The 18,330-nt window shown below is 28.4% G+C and overlaps 1 protein-coding gene across 4 annotated transcripts in view; it reads left to right on the top strand.

The window, feature by feature from the left end:
• The first annotated feature begins 2,229 nt into the window (after nucleotides 1-2,229).
• Nucleotides 2,230-18,330, top strand: part of LOC107448943 (uncharacterized) — a 122,190-nt gene continuing 106,089 nt past the window's right edge. For 2 of the 4 annotated variants that reach the window (XM_071187896.2, XM_071187895.2), the window contains exons 1-2: nucleotides 2,230-2,437; nucleotides 4,000-4,079. The gene's annotated coding sequence lies outside the window, so the exon portion shown is untranslated. The remainder of the gene's footprint in view (nucleotides 2,438-3,999; nucleotides 4,080-18,330) is intronic. The other 2 variants (XM_016064316.4, XM_016064314.4) reach the window with 1 other exon arrangement.

Raw genomic sequence — 18,330 nt, 5'->3', positions numbered from 1 at the left:
TTAAGAGGGGGGATTATGAAGAGGGGATATTAATGGAAGTCAATTCTTTGAAGCGGGATATGTTTTAAGATTGCTAAGAGGGTATCGCCTCTTTGTTTAAGAGGATCACTATGTTTAAGAGATATATTCTTCTGCCACAGATTTAGTTATTTCTGCATAGGAGTGCTATTTTCTTTAAAAAAAAAAAGCAATTCTTCTAACTTTGCACAGTAGAACAGCTTGAATGGATTTAATTTTTATTAATTTTGCAAAATTTAAAAGTGCAGGGTGGTCCCTCTGATTTGGATTATGACTTCCATTACAATTCCGGCAACATGGGTCCCGAGTGCATGAGCCCAGATGTTCGGGCATAAGGCGTCCACAAATATAGCATCTAGATGGAAATTTATAGTGTTTGTCGAAATTGTTGGAAATTTATAGCCAAAAACCCAACAATTCTTGCAGTAGGCAACACTGTCCTGAAAGATTTTTGTTTCGTAATATTAGAACCAAAGAAGAATTTTCTTCTGAGATAACTGTACCTAAGATGCTAAATAAGATTGTTGAAGACGGTTTCTCTCTGTTCAGGAACCAAGGTCCCGTAGTGGACTGATCGTTAAGACACGGTTCCCAGCAGATCACCGAAGTCAAGCATCACTGGCTGCGGTCAGTGTGCGGGTGGGTGACCACTTGGATCAGTCTGCGTAGTGACCGAGGTTGTGCGGTATTGGTCCTCGTTAAACTGCTCTACTGTAAAGTGCTCGACTTCACATGTAAGTCGTCGGGCTCTGCAGGGGATCAAAATTGTGATGGCATGTCTTCGGATTATCCTCAGGGATGTTTCCCAGACAGTCACCAATAGCCCATCGTGCAGCTCTAGTGCGACGTAAATGAACTACAACAACAACAAAAAGATAGTGTTAGATCGTCTCAAAATTTTTGATTTCAAGTTCTCAAATTCTCTTTTGTTGTTTGTCAAATTAAAAATTTTCAAATTTCCCCATGTAGGATAACCAAATCTACAAATTACTAATTTACATCATTAAAAAAATTTTCTTGGAGAAAAAGTTAGAGCAGAAAAATATATCATTTCAAAACTTTTCCAACTTGTTATACATACGAATGTATGCCACTCACCAAAAAAATTTGATACTAGATTTTTTTCTCTAACTAAAAACTATTAATGTGTAAAATTTAACCGTATATTACCTCAGTATGAAGGGCTAAGGGCAATCTAAAAATAAGCTTCATTTTAAAATTGTTCAGGAGAGCTCGTCTGGCAATAAAAGATCATGAATTCCATATAGACATTAAGATATCCTCCTTTATTATGATAAGATCACTTAGAAAATGAACACATCGATACCAATCTGGAAACAATATTATGGAATAGTTTAATGTAAAATTGCTCCCTTTGAAAAATTATAGTTTAACACCACATTGCTTCACGTCCTACATATGTAGAGTGTCTCAGAAAGAAAAAAAAATTTAATGAATATTTTCAGAACTCTAGCCTTAAATAATTTCATAATGATCAACATAGCCGTCGCATTAAATGTAAAAACAAAGCATCAAAAAACTGTAAAGTTTCTTTTTAACATAATGAACTTTTTTTAAATTTAAATATCGAGTTTTCTGCAAATATTTTTTGTAATATATTGTAAAGCTTTCAATACGAAAAAATAAGTTTTAAAAGTTTCTATTATTAACATTTCAAATGCCTTTACAAAAAGTATAAATAAATAAATTATATTTTAGAAACATGAAATGAATCGTCGAACTATTTTGTAATGCTTAAGATTTTTCATTTCCCGCTCATCTTTCCAATTTAAAAAACACTGATAGTAAAAGAAAGAGAAAATAGCAAAGCCAAATCCATTTTATTCATCAAACTACACTGTATTTATTTAAAATAATAAAAGCAGAATTTCTTTTCAAATATGATTACGACCTCAAAATATTTTAATCACTAAAGAAGTACTTTTTTTTCAAAGCGAGTACATAAATGGAAAAGAATTAGCTTGTCCTTACCGATAGAAAAAAAAAACTAACTACATGGATTACACAAAATCCAAATAGTGACTTCGAAAAACACGAGAAAAATTCCGGATTAACTGGATTATATTCTTTTGAATTCGATCCTTCCATCGGCCCTTCTTTTTTTATTACTTTTGCTGCCCGATTCAGCGTGAATCTGATGAAGCATGCGCAGAGGTGTCAGCGCCCCTTTCATTGGGGCGCAGCGGTCCGAAAAATAGAACAGACACAACCAGGCTGGCATGGTTGACAGCTGAGCCAGTGGAGTTGGCCCCGGTAGAGTCTATGGCCACGATGTTCTTTTACGAAGATACAACAACTGAAAACTAGATCGGGAATTGGGCATGCTACAGTTGCTATTGAAGGCGTTGATTCGCGCACTTGATTATGTTCATCTTTCATTCTTCATCGAAAAGTCACAGTGAGTGAGATAAAATTTATCTTCTCATGTCGTTTCTTTTCTTTCTTTCCTTTTATCTTTTCCTTTTTTAAATTGGCCACATGTTTGCTACAATCGTCGTCTTTACATTTTCTTTCGTGAGGATCAGTACAAATTTTATTTCATGGAAATAATATTTATATTTTAAAACTTTTTGATCTATAGCATTGTAGCTTCCCTAAAATCATATAATTTCATTCTAGTTCAGATAGTTCCAGTTTTATATAATAATATTTGACTTAATTGATTAAATCTAACCTTCAAATTGAAACATCCTAAGTATTTCAATGGTTAAAAATATCTCGAATTCAAGAGTAAAATATTATTTCAAAAATAAAAAAGTCACCATTAAATTTTTTGTGCATACATTTTTTTACATTCATATTAACTTGGATCTTCATAAAACATTTTATACATAAAATTAAGATAAATTGGTTACGATATAATCTCAAAATTGGTTATTTTTATAATTTTGGTAAGGTTTAAATTGAAAAACAAATGGTGAGTTATTTTTGAAATGTATTTTAAGCAAAATCTTTAGAATTAATATCGAGCACTTTGTCCAATTACTGGTTGTTAAGTAATGCTAATTATTGCGTTGTTGTCTTAAGTTTAAACACAGCATTTTTAAAATGTTGAATATGAAAATTCAATTATAGTATTCTAAATGGATTTTATTTCAAAAAATATGACTCATTCTCTCTTCATTAAAAATCATTCCATATTTGGCAACCTATTAAAAATATAAGCCTTTTCATTTAATTTAAAATAATAAAAATTCGATATTTAATTTTTAAACAAAATATTACTTTTGTTATTGTTTTTATGATTTTCAGTATGGTAATAATTTAAATAAAAATATTAAAATTTTTTAAGCAACTCCCCATTAAAATGCGTGTCTGAGAAAAGTTAAGATAATGCAATAATTTCATTAAAATAAAATTAATAAGAAATTTAATTTTTTTATTAACAAATGTTTTTATGAATAAAATCTATAATCATGATAACTCTTTACTAATGCATTAAGCTCGTAGTTTTTATATTATTCTTATATAAGTATATATGTACTAATCACTAACCTGATTAATACTGCAAAAGTCATAATTGCTATTTTAAATATATAAAATCATATTTTAAATACAATATACATAACAAATATGCTATTTATTTTTGGACAGAAAATTCTATTTAAGCAAAAATAACTAAAATGTACTCATTCTAAAACGATCTCTTTCCATGTGATTATATAAAGTTTTGCTCTAACTAAATAATTGCAAACAATTTAAATAAATTTTACTGAAATTAATAATTTTATGTTTCGAGCAAAATTTTGTTAATTCATCCGTTAAGTGTGGCACTTAGTAATTAAGTATAAATAAACTATATTAGATGCATATGCTTTTTGATTAAATTAAAAAATCTTTATTTAAATAAAAAAATATTATTTATGTGCTAAAATATTATTTTAACTGAGGTAAGTGTAGGTTTTTAGCAGAATTGGATAATTATTTTGAAAGGTAAGAGTAGCTAATTTTTTTATTTAGACTTTGAAAGAAAGTCACTGATACAACGGCTCATGCGGATGTAAGATTTGTGGCCTGATAAAATGAGCTTCAATCAATTGGTAAGATATAAATAGATATATTCTATTAGTTACAGATTTTACAAGGTTCAGGTTTTATATACATTTAACTTTGTTGGCTATTTTAATTTTATATAATTTGAATGAATCCAGATCACTATCAAAATTCCAAGCTGGACAAGTAACTATTTTCTTTATTCTTTTAAATTTAAATTGTTTTGCTGCATATGTTGTAAGATTAAGAAAGTGATATTTCCTTCGACTTTAACTTCTTCGAAACTTATTATTCTTAATGAATTGCTTTAGTTTACTTTTGAAAAAAATTATATAAGTATTTCTTTTAAAATGTATATTGTTCAATGCTTTATGTTTTTAGTTTTTTTATAATGTTTTTAGATGCATCTTTATAAATCAAAACAAAAGTTATAATTTTATTTGTAATACTCACTATAATTTCAAACGTCAAAAAACTAAAGTAAATATCTGATTTCATTGTTTAACCATATGTTTGTCAATGTTAAAAAAATGAGTGTCCCTTAATTATCAAAATCGAACATTTTCTCGAATATGTTTCAATTTTATCTGCTTGAAGACAAATATTTATAAAAATTTACGACTCAATTTCTTTAAAAATATAAGAAATATTAAAAATTAAATTTACGCAAAACTTCTTACTGCCACATACTGCAACTAGGCATTTATTGCAATATTAGATCTCCCTCAGTAAATATTTATAGATTCCTTGTCAAAAATGAAGTTAAAGAAGCATACACACTAAGGGTCGCCACTTCATATTTAAACAGAAAAAAAGCAAAATTGCTATATAAATCTGCTGAATATCTTATGAGAAAAATAGAATAAAAATCATCAAAACCAGTTTGATTGTGAAATGAGACTTGATGCTGTTTTTAGCAATCACCATTCAACTTCTATCTGTTTAATCCACTGATATAATGGTTTTTAATCTTTTAATGCCATTTTATGGCACCAAACACAACAATCATTCTATCTAATATCATTAAACCGAAAATATCAAAAACTGGTTGATTAAAACAGATATGAGTTAAATGGGGATTATAAGAAATAGATCCAAGCTTCATAAAACAATCTTACTATTCTCTTTAAAAGTGACTTCATACATTTCGACTGTATTTTTGTTTTTTCTTCACCAAAATATTTATTGACAACCCCTTATGCATCTTAATTTTTTTTAATCAATTTTTCAAAAATTCTACAACTACATACTAATATTAGCCATTAAAAAACACATCAATAAAATTAATTATTAAGTAACAGCTTAGGTCAAGATGAAGCAATAGCATTACAAACATTTTAAATAAACCAAGAACATCAAGAAACCTCTTCATTACGAAAATAATCAGTTTAATGCTATTTTACGCCTACTGAAAATATAAATACGCCTACTGAAAATAAGAAATACCTCACAAACTTGAGATTTACATCGGTAGTTTTCTCATAGATTTACTACTATAATATGTTTAAAGTTATGGAATAAGTCAGGAATGGTTATTTAGAATAACTTTCGTACAAAAAGACATATGGAAAATTTTACATAAAATTAAAATTTTTCAAAAGATTTATAATAAGGATAACGGCTTTCAGATAATTTGCTTCTTTAGTTATTTTGAAAAGTAACGAAACCATGTGTATGAAAAAAGTATCATTATAATGAATGTTTAATAATTTATAATAATTTGTTTCCTAAAATTTTAATAATAAACTATTACTTATATGCTTCGAAAAAAATAATAATCTGTAATCGTGTTATCAATTAAAAATATTTTAGCTCTTTCGAACATTAAGAATACTATTTTTATTCAAGAATAAAATATTAATATTTCAAGTTTTTCTCCTCAAAGAGCAGCATAAAATTTAAAAATAAATTTAATTACCACTTATATCCTTAATTCAAACAAATACAATTTTTATAATATTCCTACTAACAAGAATCGAAAGCTGAGAATGATTTATTAAAATTTTTATGGTCATATAGATTTTACCTGCTTGTTTTCAGAAAGCTCCGAAGCAAATTTAAATTTTCTCTCAAAAATTTTGAGGTAAATGCATATGGTCAAAATTATAAATGAAACGAAAAAAATACTTCTCGCTGTTTTTATTTTAAGCTGCATGAATGCATTTTCGCTTATAATGCGATTACAAATGAATTAAAGTCATTTCAATTACTATTTATATAAAAAGTTCTACTTATTTTCTAGAATCGTAAATTCAATAGCAATAAAGTGCCAAAAATAGATCTGCAGGTAAAGAATACTTTCTAGTCTAACGGTCATAATCACTTGTTGATCACGTCTAAAGGAGCCTATTGCGGATTAATGTTTAACGGTAGAACGGAAAAGAGCTCTACTTTTCTTTCTATCAAATCGTTCTCTTTAAAGAGAGGAGGAAAGAGACTTCGTGTTACACACGCAATATGAGAGAAAAATAATAGCTTTGCGTTTTCAAAGAGAATAACAGAGGTAACAGAAATAACTTCTAGACGAATCTTAAAATGTTCTTTTTCATGTAGTTGTTTAAAAATGTTTCTATTAATCATTATTTATTTAAGTTAAATTCTCCTGTAAAAACTGTAGAATCATATTCCAAGGTGGAGGGACGAAGAATTACCAAGGTTTTTTTTCTCAAGAATATGAATAAAAATAATGTCATGTATTTACATTTGGTATTAAAGTACCTCTGGGATATATACATATTTATGAAAAATCTATTAATTAATTTCATATATCACGTGCGAAACAAAAGCGTAGAATCCGTGGAAAAGTATTTAAATTAAATTCTTCTGTAAAACATGTTGAATCGTATTTTGAGACAGAAAGACGTTGAGAAATACTTAGATCTTTTTATGTATATGAATAAATAACAGTTATACACTTAGATTAGTTATTAAAATATTTCAGGCATAGATATATTTAATTACAGAAAATGTATATTTGCTATCATGTAGGCCGAATTATAATTACTATCATAAAACCCGAGCAGCACTAAACCGTGTAATCAGTGGAAAACCATTTTAAAATTGAATTCTCCTGTAAAACTGTAAAATCACATTTTACGGTGAAGGGACCAGTAAAATTACTCAGTTTTCTTTAAGAAAATGAATAAGGACCATTTTTGTTCATTTACATTAGGTATTAATATATTTCAGGTACGGATTAAAATTTGTGAAAAATATAGTAACTAATCCATGTGCCACGTGCGAAAATAAATCGGAAAACCGTATTTAAATGAAATTATCCCGTTAAAAAGTATAATCGTACTGTTTAAGTTATTGGGCGATTCCACGGTGAAGGAACAATTAGAATTTTTGAAGTTTTTTATGAATATGAATAAAAATACTTTTTTGCATTTAAATTTGGTACTAAAATATTTCAGATTTACATAAATATTTACAAAAAATAAACTAATTAAATTCATACGCCACTACATTTTGAAACCATGAAATCAGCCAAGATTTTTATGAAAATTATTGTTTGAAACATTCTCAACCACCAACTTAAAGATGTATATACTCTGTTTGATTAGATAACTTAAAAATATGTTACTTATTCTGATATTAATTTCAATTTACAAGACTATTATTTTACTTATGAATTTCCACATAAATAATTAAGTATGCAACTACCATTTTGTTCGAAATTATTTGCATAAAATTTGTCCAATTCGGGAAAGACAAATTCAACTTTTTTTAAATTGATTTTTATTCTTAAATATTAATTAGATTAGTTATAATAATATGTTAAATTTTCAACGTGATTTCTTCCTTTTGTAATCGATAATTTAGCTACTTAAAAAATTACTGATGTATAAAGACAACTCAAAAATCTTAGATAGTTAATCTTTCACATAGTATTTGCTTATTATTTTATACAGAAATATTGCTTAGAAATAAACTAATTATTAGATCGTATCAATATCTAACCTTTATCTTACTTCAAATTATTTGTCTAAAAACCACCCAAGTCAAGAAAGACAAAATTAACTTAATTATTGATGGGTTAACACCTAATTCCGAAATGATGAACAATTATTTATTTAATATTTAATTATTTTTAATAGAAATATAATCAATAAATCAAATAATTATCAGATTGCACTTACAATAAACAATTTGAAAATTTGAAAATTATTTGTTAAACTTATTTCAAATTATTTGTCTAAAAACCACCCAAGTCAAGAAAGACAAAATTTGAAAAGGTTTTGAAATTAAGCAATGAACCAATCTAAAAACATTTCATTCTAATAAGTTAAAACAATATGTTAAACTTGAATGTGTTTCCCTTTTTTGCAATTAATTAACTACTTAAAAATTATAAACAACTTAATTAGTGATGGGTTAAGACCTAATTCCAAAATAATGATGAACAATTGTTCTTTCAACAGTTACTTATTTTTAATAGAAATATAATCAATAAATCAAATAATTATTAGATTGTACTTATAATAAGCAATTATCCAATTTGAAAATATTTTTAAAAAAATTGCCCAATTCCAGAAAAGCAATATCAGAAAAGGCTTTCACTTATTAAATAATTCTATATTTCTGAAGAAAAAAAAACGTGAATTCGGTCAATAAATACTAACATTTACGGTATTTGAATCATTTGGCAATTTTCTCTCACGTTGTAATGGTTTATGGACAATTTTTGTTTGCAAAATTATAGTTCTAACTACCATACATTTAGTAAAATTACAACACTGGAAAGTAAATTTGAAGAAAGGAATGGTTTTCATGCTATAATCGGAAGAATCACGATAAAATTTTGAGACTGCTATCAGAACTATCACTCGGTAAAATTATAATTTTAATGACTATACCTTTTACCAAATAAAATAGTAAAAACCTCATAATCTGTTTACTCTGCTAAAATTGCGCTTCATTTAAATTATTGATAGAAGTTAGATGACGGTTAATTAGTTCTTTTTCTAATATATTTCTGAATTATAGTAGAGAGAAAAGGGGTGTAAATGATGCTTTCAAGTTTTCTATCAAAATGTTTAAAATATACTAAAGTTTGACAGACCAAGCAACGAAGTCTGTTTCATGCATCTTTTATGGCGGTAGTAATATTTATTTATTTATTGACAAACTCATGCTTATTTTGTTTAAACACGAAAAACGACTAATCCTTGTCAATTTGAAGAGCGGGTAACACAAATTTAAGAAAAAACGTTTGAATATCCACCCAGAGTTATGGCGAGATTCGCTCTTGTTACTTCCACGTTTTAAAGCGTTTAACAAAAATTAGACATTGCACGACGAAGATGGCTTTTGCTATTTATTGCAAGTAAAAAGATAGTAATAGTTTATTTACGTCGCACTTTAGCTGCACAATGGGCAATCGGTGACAATCTGGGATCCATGAGGATGATTCGAATGCATGCCATCACAATTTTGATCCTCTGCATAGGGAATGGCTCCCTTTGGATTCCCGAAGAACTGAGAGTGAAGGTGTTGTTGTTGTTGTAGTTAATTTACGCCACACTAGAGCTGCACAATGGGCTAAATTGGCGACGGTCTGGGAAACATCCCTGAGGAGGATCCGAACACAAGCCATCACAATTTTGATCCTCTGCAGAGGGAATGGCACCCCCACTTCGGTAGCCCAAAGACCTGCACGCGAATTCGAGCCCTTTACGGGTTGAACAGTTTAACGAGGACCCATACCGCACACCCTCGGTCCCTACGCAGACTGATCCAAGTGGTCTCCCACCCGCACACTAACCGCAGCCAGTGATGCTTGACTTCGGTGATCTTCTGGGAACCGTGCCTTAACGATCAGTCCACTGCGGGAGTGAGAGTGAAGTCGAGCACGTTACAGTAGAACAGTTTAACGAGAAGCGATACAGTGCATCCTCGATCCCTACGTAGGCATAAAGCTGTCACCCACTCGCTCATTGACCACAACCAGTGATGCTTGACTACGGTGTTCTACTGGGAACCGTGTCTTTATGAATTCCAAATGTTGTGACCAAAGGGTAATATTCTTCTGTCAAACGCTCTGAAGCTTGCGTACAGCAAGTTCAATATCTTTTCTGTATTTTTCTTCAATTTGAAAAAAGTTTACAGCCCATTATTTGTATTGATTACACTAGCCTGAATATATATGCATAAATGATTTATTACTACACATATATATGCAGTCTTGAGTGCTCACTACAAAGTGTGGATTACAAGCACTTGTTCAGTCAAAGAACACTCATTACAAGCGAAAAAAGGACACTATAAAGATGCATCGAGGGTTGTGGTTGAATTCAAACCCACTACTGCCACTCTTAAAAAGCGTTAGAAGAGATAGCATAAGTTAGTGGAGGACACAGTGTGGTTAAGTTAGTGGAGGAGTGGATACTCTGGCGTGGAATTGACGGGTTCGAATCTCATCTTAATACTGGTTGTATCTTTGTGATGCCCTTCTCTATCTTGTTCTGTTTTTTTGTTCTACTTTATAAGGGTTTTAAAATCGAACTTTGTAATGAGCATACCCGCTTGCATAAGAATGAGGGATAAAATATAAATAAATGAATTCATCGGGGATTGCGAGAAGTTTTGAACCCTCTACCTCCATGCTTCCGTTTTAAAATGTTCCTACAGCCTGATACGAAACAGCTAGGTTTCTAATTTAGTTCATTTTTTTTCGGGGAACTTTATATTTAAAAACGTGTATTTTATGCAATTTAAAGCTTGATAGATATAAGCTCATAGCTTTTTTAGAAATGGAAGGAAAAAAAACTACATGACCAAAAGCAGACATTTACGAAATAAATTCGAGGTCAACAAGCTGAACATTTTTGCGTTATCTTTTCGTTAAAATTACCGAATGTTTTGGCTAAACTTCCTAATTTTACCAAATTTACTGTGTAATAATGCGTGTTTTGTATATAATAATTCTCATTTGTATCTTGAATTGTATCTTCTTTAATACAATTTTTTTTGTAAATAGGCTATCATAATAAAGATATTGAATGTTGCATAAAAATATAACATAAAACTAATTTGAAAGTAAAATACAAGATATATTTTATACTATAAAGTGCAAAAATATTATTGAATCCTTTTTATAAGTTAGAAAAAGTACTTCTGCTATAATTTTTAGAGTCTATATAAATTAGCATTGTCCACAACAGTAAATCTAATAATATACGTTGTCATGTTCCTCAAAAAATACATCCAATCCCAAAAATATCTAAATTAAGTAAAAAATTTATTTATGTTATTGTCCCAAATCCGATAAAAAATATCTGAGAAGAAAATTTTGTAAATTATAATTTAAAAGTTTCTAATATTTAAACATTTATGAACATTTAAGTTAAAATTATAAAAAAAATGAGTATATTAATTTCCTTTTAATATCTGAAATGAAAATTTTGTAAACTATAACATAAGTTAAAAATAGTTTAATTTATGAACATGCAATTTGAAGTTATAAAAATAATTTATTAGTTTCTTTTTGAGAATTAAAATTGATTTTACTATCTGATTTATTTATTTTAAACTGAACACATGCTCTTTATTATTTAAATGACATTTTGATAAAATTAGGTCGGAGCAATATTTATTTTAGCAAGATGCTTATTATATTCTTTTCTCTCAGTATTTAAATATTTTACTCACTGTCAAGAGAAAAGATTGAAAAAAAAAATTCTAGTGGAAATAAAATACTTTAAATCGGATAACCAAGAGATTGTTAGTATATATTTGGTTCAAGCTTTTAAAACGGATTATTCTAAATTTAATCGAAAGATTTTACAAAGCTCTTGATGAGAAAGAACCAAATTTTCACTTAAAAGAAAATACGTTTATTTTCATTTAGAATAAACAGGTGAGAACGATGCAGCAGAAATAATGTTTTGTCCAATCTAGGAATTAAGCCAAATTTTGAGGAAAATATATAAGGGGTTCATTTGCATTATAAAAAAAAATTAATGAAGGATGAAGATACCTGCCTACTACCGGCCGTGGTACAGATTGATCTAGGCGTGACGTCAATGCTATCTATCGATTGGTTGGGGCTCACTGTGACGTCAGTGTCGCCATTGACTGTGCAGCGTGCAGAGCGTACAGCACCTGGAACAGTTTGCCGCCACAACAATTGTTACTTTAGCTTTTCCTCCATATATTAATTACTTTTTAATTTAATTTTTTCCCCCTTCTAGCTGGATCGGCAGTGCTTTGTTAATTATATGGTATTTTCCGCGGTATTTTAATTTCAGGGTGGAAGTTTATTAAAACAACAAAGGTTTTATAATTTATATATTTATTACATTTGAAACATAAATTCTGTCAATTAAATCAGTATTCAGAATAGTCAGAAATTCTTATTGGTCGGGTGGGGTCATTTTAATAAGTTAACGGTCATTTTAATAAGTTAAAAACTATTAAAATGACCGGTGTTTGATAACTTATAAATTTATTACATTTGCTGTTAAATATAAAGTTTTTTCATTAAGACGGTATTTGAAATTGTTATAAATTCTTACAGGTCAGGGAATTGTAGTCTATATAAATGTTATTTCGTCTAAGTTGTCATAATATGAGATTAGTCAGTTTAAAAAAATAAATCCTTTACATAATTTTTATTTTTGCTTTTTGGTTTCCTTAAATAATTACCTATTTATAATATGCAATTATAATTTATACATTTATTACACGTTTCGTTAAAAAGTTAATTCTGGGGATAAAGTCTGTATTCAAAATAGTCATAAATTCTTTTTATTTTGTCGGGGGATGTGGGCTATGTAACTGTAATTTATTAATAAAGCCTTATTTATAAGACCAATATAACCGCAATTTATTGCTGAAACCTAGGTTAAAGTAATTTAGTATAAGTTATTGAGAAATACGAATAGTTACCATTATAATGTACTACAAAAATGCAAATAAACATTATTATAATATACAAAAGTAATGAACAATATACAAAATAAAGTGATTTGCTTAAATTTATTAATTTAGTTTTTTAAATAATTATTTCTTTACATTTGACCTTGATAGATAAATTTGATGGTTTAAGTCAGTTTTCGAAATAATCTTATTCGTCGGATGGGCCAGAGACTAATGAGCTGGGAAAGTAACCTTTGTAAACTTTATTTAGTTTAAGTTGCTTATAAAATATGAGGAGTCAGTTTAAAAAAATAGGCTCTTCACATAAAAATATGAATGTTTTTTTGTTTATTATTTCAATAACCATCTAAGTGTAATAATATTATGGTAGATTCAAAAAAGATTTGCTTGCTGTTGTTTTTTGTATAATTTGTAGCAAGAATTTCGAGAGTATTCACGTTGAACTATGTACTAAAGTTGGAACAAATTAAAAGATACTGCTGCATTATATTCACACACACGTGGTTGAAATAGGTCTTTGTGAGTTTCAAATGTATTCTTTTTGAATAAAAAAATTTCCAACTAGTTTTGAGAAATGATCAGCTATTTCAAATGTAGATATTTGTTTTTAAAATTTAGATGATTACTATAAATTCAGCACATCATAAATTTTATATTTCTACATTATTCTGTTTTTTGCTTTCGTCTTCAACTATGCGTTCAAAATAGTAAAATTTTACTATAAATTACATGGCATTTTACAAAATATCCTACAATAAAGTGAGTACAAAAAAAACTTTTTAATGCATTAAAAAGAAATTACGTTATTTATTTTTTATTGCATGAGTTTTTCCATAGAAGTTTGAGCAAATTCAAAATGCCTTTTCATAAAATGCAAAATGCATTTCCGTTTACAAAAAATAATTGCTAATATTAATTATTACTTTTTTTAAAAAGATCTAACAATCCTTAACCTGTACAAGGTGTTCCATAACCACCTCACTAACTTAGATTTAAATAATCCTTGTTAAAAATGAAATTTAAAAACTATTGACAATGGGAGTCGTAAACTAATATTTAAACGAGGGATAAGGTAAAACTCCATCGATATCATTCAAATCACTATTGAAGAAGGTGGGGTTATAAGATTTTTAAATTGCAGAATGAAACTTGAATCTGTTTGTAACAATAATGAACTTTCAGTTTCTATAGTAATACTTTCTTTCAATATCCCCAATTTGAATGGGATTTGTCAGATTTCTATAGTTTTATTTTCGTTTTTCCTCACTTAAATATTAATTTGGGCCACTTAATAAGAGTTTTTGACTTCAGCATTTTTTACGTCATTCTTTGTAAGGTTATGATTTCTTGCTATCTCACCTTTTTCAATGGGATTCGCCAGATTTCGATGGTTTTATTTTCTTCTTTTCTTCACTTAAATATTAATTTGGGACTCTTAATAAGCATCTTTTACTTCAGCTTTTCTTACTTCATTCTTGATAAGGTTATTATTTCCTTCAATCTCACATTTTTCAATGGGATTCGTCGGATTTCAATAGTTTTATTTTCTTTTTTCCTCACTTTAATATTAGTTTGGGACTCTTAATAAGCATTTTTTACTTCAGCATTTTTTAACTTCATTCTTAATAAGGATATAAAAGTATAAAGGGTTTTCATTAAAGAACGCTGTGTCTGTTTTACTAATTGCTTCAAAAATTATTAGAGATTTAAACTATTTAAATTAAAAAAACGATTATTACTCAACTATCATTTACGATTTTTTAACCCCATACACTATTTTAAACAAAAAAGACTTTCAATCCACACTTTCAGAAATAAAACTCTCACTTTTGATGATTCACCAGTTCTTGAGCAGTATTTCATTAATTTTGAGAATCATTTTGTCACGAAATCCCGTGATTTATAACGAAACGTGATCTCTCAAATATATGACGAAAATATTTCCTCAACTCGAAACTTAGCGTAGTGCATTGTGGGAGACTATTAACTAAAATGACGAAACTAGAATGAAGGCTGGACATTCTAAGATAAAGTGGCGGCATTTATACTGGTCAAGAAGTTGGCCTCGAAACAAGTGGATCCGGGGTTCGAATCCAGCTTCGGGCAAGGGCGTAATTTATTTCGCCGTTCTATCTGTCATTGTTGTGTTGTGCCACCTGTATGGTGCTCACGATGAATTGATTATTAGAAAAGTTAGATATATTAGGCACTACGGATTTTTTTTTTTGGGGGGGGGGGATAGGATGACGAAAAATTTCTTTAATTTTGAGGAAAGTAACTTCTTTAAAGAAGTGACGATAGTTATTTCGTCACTTTGACGAAACATTTGATTGGAGCATTTACCAGAAATCAGTTTCATCAGAAACGAACCAAGTTTCATGATATTCGAGTATTCATTTTTTTACATTGCTTGTAAAAACCTAGAATATTTAGCGTGATTAGCGAAAAAGTAATGCAGGTAACTATAAATATTAAATTAGAATTGAATTTCGCTTGGGGAACTATGCTCGTTACTTGATATTTTCTTTCTTAAATATATGATTTGCATAATTTTGCTAGTGATCCTTAACTATTTTTAAATAATGTACTGTTTTTGAACTGTTAATAACATCTTGAATTTTCCAAGATTATAAATTTAGGGCTACATTTTTACCTTTCGTTGTATAAACATTTATAGATATTATTAATAAAATAAGCTATAGAAGATAAACTAGCTTAGCGATAGTATAAATATTATTTAAAAAACTGTATTTGAAACTTTAAATGTAGAATTATTCATTTTGTCACCACTTTATGTGATCAATATTTTAAATGAAAAAGGAATCCGAAGAAAAGGTTATAGCAAAAAGGAAGTGAAATTTCAATTGAATTTTTTGTTTTAATCCATTACATACCTGATAAACTGGGCTTTTATTATTGATAACATTAGTAATCCTTAAAAATTGCTCAGAATTCTGTAACTACATTTAAATTTAAATCTTGAAGCCCATTATGAAAAAGTTTGAAAGCGTGTTTAAAAATAGTACGGTATACTGAAAATAAAATTTGAACCGAAATGAATTAAAATTTCATTTATTTTAAGAAGTAACTACATACAATTTATTTTTGTTATGCCGAATTGAAATGGATTTACCAAAATTTTATATACTTTTTTATCCAAGGGAATCGATTAATTCTTATCAAATATGTATGAATATACATCCAAAACAATTTTCCTACGCTGCAAGAGTAATATAAAATTTAAGCTTAATATTTCATGATATATTTATGTAATATATAAAAACATATATGGAACAATTTATTTTTCTTAAACTTAATGATATTTGCTGTCATACCATAAACATAGGAGTAAGCTTAATCCCATTTTCAATAAGCAATATTAGAAAAAATCACTCTATTAATATTCAATTTAACTAGCTATTTTTGGAAACAGTGTGACATTTAATAGCTTGAAGAGATAGTTTTGAATTTCCAATACAAGTTTCTAATCTAATATTAAATTTCGACATTAAATCTATTTCGGAAAAAACATCAATAAATGAACTTAGGAAGCCCAATAAGAAATGTAGTTTATAGAAGAAAGAAACACTGCCATATGAGTAAAAAAGCAATCTTGTGAAATCATGGAAAAGTGATCATTATGTTGCTCAGAAGCAGTACAAGTTGGGGAAAGTTTAATAATAGTTTCCTTTTATGAAGACAAAGGTTCCAAACAGCAAAACAAATATTGATAAACAACTCTTTTGATCGAGTGAGATCTTTTGATCGAACTATTAAACTTATTGGAAAAAATAGAAATCAATTTATTAATTGAGAAAATTTGAGACATTTATTGATTCAAGTTCATAATATTATAAACCTATTTGAAAACCATTTGTGATCTATGATCTACGTGAAAGAGATTTTTAAGCTAAACAAAAAAATTTAAAGCTAAAAGTGTCTTTTCACTTTCATATCCCCATTATTTACACCTGTTTTTGGTGTAAAGAGTTATACACACATTCGTTTTGGTTGAAGTATCTAGTCGGTGACCTTTTTATTTTCGGCTCAAAACCCCTGTTTAAGAAAATGGACACAGTTTTAAAGGAGTATTTAAGAAAATTTATACAGCTCAAAATTCACGCCTACGAGAAGAGTCTTAGCTATTTTAGAAAATAGACAAAGCGTTTGATGTCATCATTCAAACTACACTGCAAGAAATTCCGGATCAGATAAAGGAGAAAACCATACGGCACGGTACTTTTTACCGTAAAATGCACTTTTACAGGATCATGTTGCGAAACAAAAAATCTGATATACCGCAATTACGTTAATAATTACAGTAAAATCACCGAATCACTGAAATTAAATAAATACTGCCGTAAAAATTACGGCGTAATATTTTACAGTAAAATTTTTATTTTATGGTAGAAATGTATTTAACGGATGATGCACCCAAAGTACCGGTACTTTATACTGTAGTTGGATCCGTATTTTTCTACAGTGTTTCTAATTAGTATTGTTTTTTAAGGAATTAACTAAGGAATCTAAATAACTTAGCAATATGTACAATTGTCCACTTGTATAAATCCCATAGTACATTCTTTCAATTATTTTTTTAAATGACTTTTAAGGTCTACAGTTTATTTTAAATAGTTGCCATGGGTGTAATAAATTTATAGTAGTGGCTGTAAATATACGTTAATACTTGAAAAAATTCCCTTTTTTTTTTTATAAAAACCACTATTGTTTAAAAAATGGAACTGAAGAGACCATCCGGAAAAGACACATTAGTAAAACAATCAGCCACTCTTTTTGAGCTACGTTCATTTTCCAGAAAAAGCATTTCTAGCTATGTTCATTTTCTTAAGTACGCATTCTGAGCTATGTCCAAAAATAAAAAACTGATTGACAATCTGTTCTTCTAAAGTGAGAGTGGATGAGAAAACTCGCAACGAGAGGAATCGGTTGATTTCTGTAAAACTGTCTTTGCCTGTCACCTTGTTTCTTTGCGGTGAAGAAAGAGAAAAAACACGTTTTTAGTGTCTTGTTTTGTCTTGTTTTTATAGCCGTGTTGTTTCACATTTTTTTTCGCTTGACCTCCTTTTTCACAATGTTTTTTCCTTCCTCACAGATTTTTTTTATTCAAAATGTAACATCAGATCACAGATTGAAATTTAGATATATTTAGAACTACCTAGTGTCAATTATGAAATATTATTATTTTTATTTTATAAATTAGATTATTTTTTCCATTTATTTCCTTTATCCATTTTCTTTGAAAAGTAATTAATATGATTGAATTTGATATCATTATTTCTAAGGGTCATTATTAATAAATATTTTTCTTAAACTTTCAGCGATATAATTTTTTTAATACTAATATTAGATGTCTACTTTTAAAAAACTTGAAATTTAAATGAGATTTTGCATTGG

Source organism: Parasteatoda tepidariorum, chromosome 11, assembly GCF_982258835.1.
Source record: "Parasteatoda tepidariorum strain Cologne lab strain chromosome 11, Ptep-v5.0, whole genome shotgun sequence".
NCBI lineage: Eukaryota > Metazoa > Arthropoda > Arachnida > Araneae > Theridiidae > Parasteatoda > Parasteatoda tepidariorum.
Note: the sequence above shows the minus strand (reverse complement) of the source record. Positions and strands in the feature narration are given on the sequence as shown.